The sequence below is a fragment of the Elephantulus edwardii genome, unplaced genomic scaffold (assembly GCF_000299155.1).
Source record: "Elephantulus edwardii isolate Elephantulus edwardi_28Jun2011 unplaced genomic scaffold, EleEdw1.0 scaffold00080, whole genome shotgun sequence".
Classification (NCBI taxonomy): Eukaryota; Metazoa; Chordata; class Mammalia; order Macroscelidea; family Macroscelididae; genus Elephantulus; species Elephantulus edwardii.
In genome coordinates this window covers 3,652,694-3,660,381 of record NW_006399830.1, presented here as the reverse complement: position 1 = coordinate 3,660,381, position 7,688 = coordinate 3,652,694, and the positions used below count along the sequence as shown (strand labels likewise).

Sequence of the window (7,688 nt, the reverse complement as noted above, 5' to 3'; positions counted from 1 at the left end):
CCCGCTCCCCTCTCCCCCCCGCCCCGTCTCCCCAAAGTCCTCGCCTCCAAGCCCGGGCCCTGGAGAGGGGTCTCCGCTCCCTGCTGCCCTTCCTCCTCTTGTCCTGGTGTACAGGAGCTCAGCGGCCGCCAGGGCCTGAGTCACTGCGGCCTTGGGGCTCAGCCGTCCCCCGGTGTCCTCGCTGTCGGCTGCCCCCTCCCCTTGTTCACTCACTCACTGCCCTGGACTCAGAACCGACTCATGGCTGACCTTGAGGTCTCAGAGGCTGTGCATCTCACGGGAGAAGACTGTCCATCTTTCCCCCAGGGGCTCGCTGGTGAATTCCAGCAGCCAGGGAGGCGATGTAAGCGCAGCTTCCTAACGAATAGGCCCCCGAAGGCTAACCTGGAAGTTGGTACTGGACACAGGACATCAGCCTTGGCTCACTGACTTTAGCCCAACACCCCCCCCCATCCCCGCGGACCCCTCCTCCCATCACCCCCAAAACCACGACCTTGAACGTTCGGAGAAAAGGACACACCACACCTTGGGGGTCTCCAGACCTTTGGCCACGCCCTCTGCAGCTCTGATGTGGGGGTGATGGTGACCTTGAGCGTTTTGGAGGAGGGGGTGACGTGGGACCGCTGGGTACCCCAGTGCAGTGTGGCGCCACGATAGTGCTTAAAAACTGCCAGAATGGTGGGCTGAACAGTGGATTTTACCTACATGGATCATACCTGACTTTAAAAGGGGAGAGGGGGGAAAAATCTAGAACAATTGTTTTTTCATGCTTTAAGCAAGACTTTTCAACCTGTATGCAGAACAGATTATCCGAGAGGCTGGACTCTATGAGGAGAAGTGTGACCTCAGGATTGGTGGAAGATCTATTAACAATCTGCGTTATGCAGATGACACAACCCTGTTTGCTGAAACTGAGGAGGACCTGAAATACACATGGTCAAGGACTGCAGCCTTCAGTATGGACTGAAGCTCAATGTCAAGAAGACAAAGATTCTCACCACTGGACCAACTGGCAGCATCAGGATGGATGGTGAAGAGATTGAGATTGTTAACAACTTTAGTTTGCTTGCCTCCACGGTCAACACTCTTGGCACCAGTAGCCAGGAAATAAACGTATTGTGATGGCAAAATCTGCTGTTAGGGACCTCTCCAAAGTACTGAAAAGCAATGGTGTCACTTTGGAGACTAAGGTGTGTCTGATATAGGCTATGGTCTTTGCAATCACTTGTTATGCATCAGAGAGTTGGACAATGACTAAGGAGAATAGAAGGGGAATTGATGCCTTTGCGCTGTGGTGCTGGAGAAGAGTATTGAATGTATACCCTGGACTGCCAAGAAAACAGATTCATCCCGGAGAGGGTTAAACCAGGCTGCTCCTTGGAGGCAAGGATTCTGAGGCTTTGTCTGACATACTTTGGACATGTTGTAAGGAGGGAGAGGTCCTTGGAGAGGGACATCATGCTTGGGAGGGTGGAGGGACAGTGCAGAAGAGGAAGACCCTCTGTGAGGTGGATTGATTCAGTGATGGGGGTAATCGGTATGGGTGTGTCAGAGGCAGTGAGATTGGCACAGGATAGAGCAGGGTTTAGGGCTGTTGTACATAGGGTCGCTATAAGTCGCAAATGACTCGATGGCACATAACAAGAACAAAACAAGACTTTAGAGCTGTGAGGTCGGGAGAAGCCTCAGAAAACCCGCTGCAAGGTCGCCGAGGAGTTGGTTCTAACTCAATGGCAATGAGTTTGAGACACAATGAAGCTTTGTATTTTCAGTAAAATAAAGTGGAACACAACAAGGAATAAATTCTTTTTTTAAAGTGAACTGGTGGGGTAGGAAAACGTGCAATAATGAATGAATGAAACCCAACTTTTCTGTAAACTTAAAATCACAATAAAAAGATTCTGTAAATTAAAGACAAAGACAATACGAAGTGGAAAATGGAGCTGGTCCTCAGTGGCACCAACTTCCTCAGGACAGGAATAGGAGGCTATATCGCCACTTGGGTTTGGGACAGGTGAGGACTATTCCCATCCTGTAGGGTGGGCTGCTCCTAGAGGGGCCGGTGGAATGGCTCCAGCCTCAGTGTCGCCTCTACAGGGCCTCCAGTCGGGAAGCGCAGCCTGAAACACACACTTCACTCACCTTAGCTGCGCGGTGAGTTACTGCTGGGTAAGTATGAGCAAGGCAGCAGAGTGCAGGCCCCCATTGCAAAATAGGACCCTCCCTGAAATCGCCAGCGTAGGACTAGCTGGATCTGAAGGCGCTTGGATGGGCCTAAGAGGAGAGGTCTCATGCTCTTGAGAGCTGATGCCTTCCAGCGACTCCTCCCCAGGAGCTCAGCAAGCCTGGAGGGGTAGCCGGGAAGCCTGACCATTCTTCTGTCTTATCTCCAGGCCCTTCTTTTTCCCCTTCCCTGAATGGCGCTTCCTATGGCTTCTATCTCCTCAGAGCCTTCCTGCATCCTGACACGACTTCCTGCCTGGCCATGGACACCGTAGGATTTCGCGTCACGGGGGGTCGGGACCTCTGTTAGTGAAGGGGACCATGCTTTTGCATTGCTGCAGAAGTGTGTACATGAATATAGACGTGTGTGTTTGTGAGCATATGTGGGTGTGTGCACCCAAGTGTATGTGGGCGATGTGTATGTAAGTATACATGAGTGGAACATGCATGCAACAATGACTGAGCGTGTAATGGGTGTGTAGGACTGTATGTATTCATATATGTGAGTGCAAGAGTGTATGCAAACGTGTGTGAGTGTGTGCATGAGTGTGTGTGGATGTGAGCCTGTATATGTATGCATGACAACGTGGACATGTGAGTGTGGCTCTGCGTCTTGTGATGTTGTGGCAGGGATGCTGGCACAGGCCACGGCCCACCTGTGTGCTGGCTGTGGGCGAGGGGCCTCGTTCCTCACTGTGCGGGCCCTTCGAGGGGCGGCTTGAGTGTTCTCACAGTACGGCGGCTGGCTTTGTGCAGAATTAGTCAAAGGACAGAGCAGAGCTGCGGTGTCTTTTCACGACCTAGCCCCTGTGTCCCAGCCTGCCGATTCGGAGCCCGTCAGCTGGTCCTCCCGCCCAGCCAGCCCTCCACGGTGTGGGCAGAGCCTGCACGGAGCACAGGGGTGCGGGAGGGCAGGTGACATGGGAGTCGACCGGATTTATACAGTATCCAGACAGATGACAACGAAAGAAACTATCAGGATGTATCCATCCCTGACTTGGTGGGTTCACTGAAATTCTTGAGTCACGGTCACAGAACGTCGAACCAACATGGAGTGCTGGCCAGTATGTAGGCTTGGGGCTCAGCTTTTCCATCAAGCAGTGACAAGTTACTAGCTCTGTCTGGGCCACAGTTCCTCCAGTTCAAGTGAGTGTTTGCTGGGGGAGGACTCGGACTCATGCTGGCAGTGTGGCTGGGTGCCGTTCGAATTCCTAACTCGGATGCATCCTCCCTCTTCCTTCTTCAGCACCCAGCTTCCGCATGCTCAAGGTGACTGGAATACCATGACTTGGGTCAGGCGCACCCTGGTGCCCACGCCTACGGCTGCTTCCCGTCAGCCTGCCGGTTGGATGGACAGGAAAGAACTTCCGGTGCTGCCGCTGTGTGTTGAGATGTCTCAGTTCTTACTCAGCTGGTTCCTGGGATCCTGTGTTTGCCGGTGCCTTCAGTACAGCCAGGGTTTCTTCTTTCAGGACTGTTGGTTCTTGACCACGTGCTCCTCCTGAAACAGTGGAACGGTGACCAACCACTGGTCCAGGACTGTCATCCTGCGTACTTTGACGCTTCCAGCCTCATTCACCATGCCCCCAAAGAATCCTGCAACATTACAACTGGAAACGTGAATTTTTTTCCTTCAGCTTGAGAACTTCTGGAGTTTCCTCTTCTCTTCTAATTCCAGGTCTTTGAGCATTTCTTGATACTTGGCGTTATCTTCTCGAGCTGCCCTTTGAAATCTTCTGTCAGCTACTTTACTTTCTTCTCATTTCTTCCAATCACTTTGGCTTCTCTGTGTTTAAGAGCAAGTTTCGGAGTCTCTCCTGACATCCAGTTTGGGTTTTCGGCTTTCCTTGTCGCCACGTGACCTTTTGCTTTCCTCTTGAATTATGTCTTTGATGTTATTCTGCAACCCAGCTGGCCTTCAGTCTGTGTTGAGTGCCCCAAACTTGTTCTTGAGATGGCCTTTAAGTGCAGGTGGGACAATCTCAAGGTCATCTTTTGGCACTTGTGGACTTGTTTTCCTTTCCTGCAGCTGCAGTTTAAACTTGCACAGGAGCAGCGGGTGGTCAGACTCACAGTCAGGCCTCACCTCGTTCTGACCGATGACAGTAAGCTCTGCACCATTCTTCCCACAGACGCTGTAAATCTGATTCCTGTGTAGTCGTTGGTAAGGCCCATGTGTATAGTTGTTACGGTTTTATAAAGACCAATTTATGGGTTTGTTTTTTTTTAAAGTTCTTTGAGATTTATCACTGATTGTAGAAGATTCCGCCCTGAGCTCTCTGGCCTCGTTCCTTTCTCCAAGGCGCGATTTTCCAGCTCCCTTCTTGTTTTGTTATTGTGGCACCGGGTTGGGTGCCAGGTGTCCCCCAGCCGCGCTGTGGGCTGAGGGCCTTCCAGGCCGGGCCTCACCCTCTGGCACTGCACCGTGGTCTGCTGCTCCTGCCAGGTTCCCCTCAGCCCAGGGTCCTTAGGAGGAGATCGGTGGATTCTTCTTCCAAGGCTGTCTCAGCCTGGCACCTCTGCTGGACCTGTCCACCGGGGTGACCCTGCTGGCCTTGGGATCCCTGTGACATGGTGTCCACTATCACAGCAACCCTGAAGGCCCCCACGGTGCGACGAAAGACAGACGGTGCTGGCTGAGGTGGTCGCACTTAGTGCTGCTGAGACAGGCCAAGTTCACGGGGATCCTGTGACCGTGGCCAGGACACTGCTCGGCCCTGCGCCGTCTCACAGCCTCTGTTCACGGGGATCCTGTGACCACAGCCCACAATGCTGCTCGGTCCTGCGCTGTTTCACATTTAGATTCATGGGGATCCTGTGGCCATAGCCTGGGTCACAGCCTAGCCCTGTCCCGCCTCACAGGTTCTGTTCACAGGGATCCTGTGACCATGGACAGGACACGGCTCGGCCCTGCCCTGTCTCACACTCAGGTTCACGGGGATCCTGTGGCCACACCCAGAACGCTGCTCAGCCCTGAACCGTTTCACATTTAGGTTCACGGGGATCCTGTGGCCACAGCCTGGATCACAGCCCAGCCCTGTCCTGTCTCACAGGTTCTGTTCCCAGGATCCTCTGACCACACCCGGGAATGCTCGGCCCTGCCCCGTCTCACACTCAGGTTCACGGGATCCTGTGGCCACACCCAGAATGCTGCTCAGCCCTGCCCCTTCTCACAGCCTCTGCCGTGCTCGAGCCCGCGGCTGTAGCCATGGGCAGTCCCTCTCACCGAGGGTCTCTGTCTTTTGCGCTGACCCTCACCTGACCGAGCCCGGTGCCTTTCCCGAGCAGCCAGCCCTTCTGACAGCTTGTCTGGAGCACGTGGCGTGCGTCGGCGCCGCCTCTCTGAGCAGCGTTCTGGCTGTCCTCCCGCGGGCTGTCCTCCTACGGACTGTCCTCCTGGACACAGATCGCTTGTTCTTCTGCTGGTACATTCGATACTCTCTGCCAACACCGCAGTTCTGGGGTATGTTATGAACCGGCAGCTCCCACAAGGCGCGCTGGTGCTGTGATGGGTAAGCAAGCACTCCTCCGCTGACCAGAGGCCGGCAGTCTGAATCCCCCCACTTCCATCTGCTTCCGTAAAGATGACAGCAGCAGAAACACCATGACAGTTCTGCTTTGTCACACGGATTAACTGTGAGTTAGAACCGACTCACAGGGCCCAATAACAATTTCCAATATGGCAGCCACTGGCCTCTGCAGCCTCGGGGCCCCTGAAACGTGGGCAGTGCGAGTTGAGCTGTGTTGTGAGGAAAACTCACACGCCAGATTTTGAAAATGTGAGACAAAAAGATAGAAGCTGTTTCACTGAGGGCTGTGGTGGTTCAGCGGTGGAATTGTCACCTTCCATGCAGGAGACCCCGGTTCGATCCCCAGCCGGTGCACACGGGCACCTCCCATCTGTCAGCAGTGACTTGCTTGTTTCTACTGATGCTCAAGCGATTTCGGTGGATTTTCCAGACCAGGCCGGTGAGGAAGGCAAGCCTGCGAGCCACCTCTGGAGATCGGCCAATGAAAACCCTCCGATCACAGGTCCCCGAGACGGTGACTGCGGTGGTGCAGGACTGGACAGCATTCATTTCTGTCAGAGGTGGGGTTGCCGGGACAGCAGTGGTCAACACAACACAACAACACAACACAACACAGCACAACACAGCTATCCCATGACCACGTTTACAATGATTACAGGTGCGAGCTTGAACAGTGTGGCTGTATCGATTAAATCAAATGTGGCTACGCTTCTTCCCCTGTAGCCGTCTGCCGTTTGGTTCTTGGGAGACGGGAATGACCTGCTTTGCTTGCTTGTGGCTGGTGCTGGCCCCACCGGGCAGCCCTTACAGGCTAGAAACCTTTCATCCCCTTAGCTGTTCCGTCTTCCCGACCAGCCGGGGATCTCCTGGTCTCGTGCCTCACCAATCCTGAGAGTATCCGCACCTCGGGGCGCGGGGCTCGTGGCAGGGCCGGTCTGGAGGAGGCAGTGGAAAGGGAACATATGTTGGGGGGCGTTCTGGACACAGGACACTTCTGGGAGCACGTGGGGTGTTGGGGAGTGCACGGATGACATGCAGAGCAGCACATGCTGTGCCCCAGGTTCTCCAGTTTCCAGTCAGCAGAGCCAAGAGGGATGTGGAACAACACCAGGTAGTTCACAGACCTGACGAAGCCCGAGACTGGGCTTTAGAAAGCACAGGAGGAGTCAGGCCCTGGGGACTTACCAGCAAAGCGAAGGCTGGTCCCTCAGGATGGCCCCAGACGGCCTCCAGGAGCTCACAGCTCTGGCCTTTCCTCTTCTTGCATCATCCCGCCGGAAGGTTGCAAGCTCGGGAGGGGCAGGCGGAGGTGGCCTGCGGTGGAGTCTGGCTGCAGCGGGTGGGCAGGGGGGCAGGTGGGCAGAGCAGTGGGAGGCCGAAGCCTGCAGAAGGCTGGCTCTGCTGAGGGCCGGCTCTGGCGCTGGCACGTCGGGAGGGGAGCTCGGAGCTGGCGGGAATAGCGGCCCCGGCAGAGCTGGCCAGTCCCACTTGTTCTCCTTAAGACTCTACATTTAAAAAAAAAAAAAATCCTACATTCATCTCTGTCCACTCTGTTTTAAAACTGTTCTAAAACTAGGGGAACATGTTGAACGTAATATGAAGCCCCACGCACCAAGTGGACTGGATTCTGACTCAGGACTCAGAGACCCCAAAGGGCAACAGAACTGTCCAACCGGACCTGCTCCATCGGGCCTTTCCAGGGGCTGGGTGTTTGGAAGGACATTGCCAGGCTTCCCCTCTGATGCACCACGGGTGGGCCTGCAGTCTCTTGGTCAGCAGATACATTAACAGCGTGAGCTGCTTACCTACACAGAGAGAAAACCCAAGAAATGCAGAGTCCCTGCTGTGCTGAGTCAGCCCTGACTCAGCAATCCCCACAGAAGAGAACTGCCCCCAGGGATTCCTGAGGCACACGGTTCGAATCCCCAGTTGTTC

General features: G+C 54.6%; 1 protein-coding gene across 1 annotated transcript in view; it reads right to left on the bottom strand.

Annotated features, from left to right (window-relative positions):
* FOXK1 (forkhead box K1) overlaps positions 1 to 5,724 on the bottom strand; it is a 48,027-nt gene extending 42,303 nt beyond the window's left edge. The window contains exon 1 of the mRNA XM_006889746.1: positions 5,702 to 5,724. The gene's annotated coding sequence lies outside the window, so the exon portion shown is untranslated. The remainder of the gene's footprint in view (positions 1 to 5,701) is intronic.
* Between the last annotated feature and the right edge of the window lie 1,964 nt (positions 5,725 to 7,688).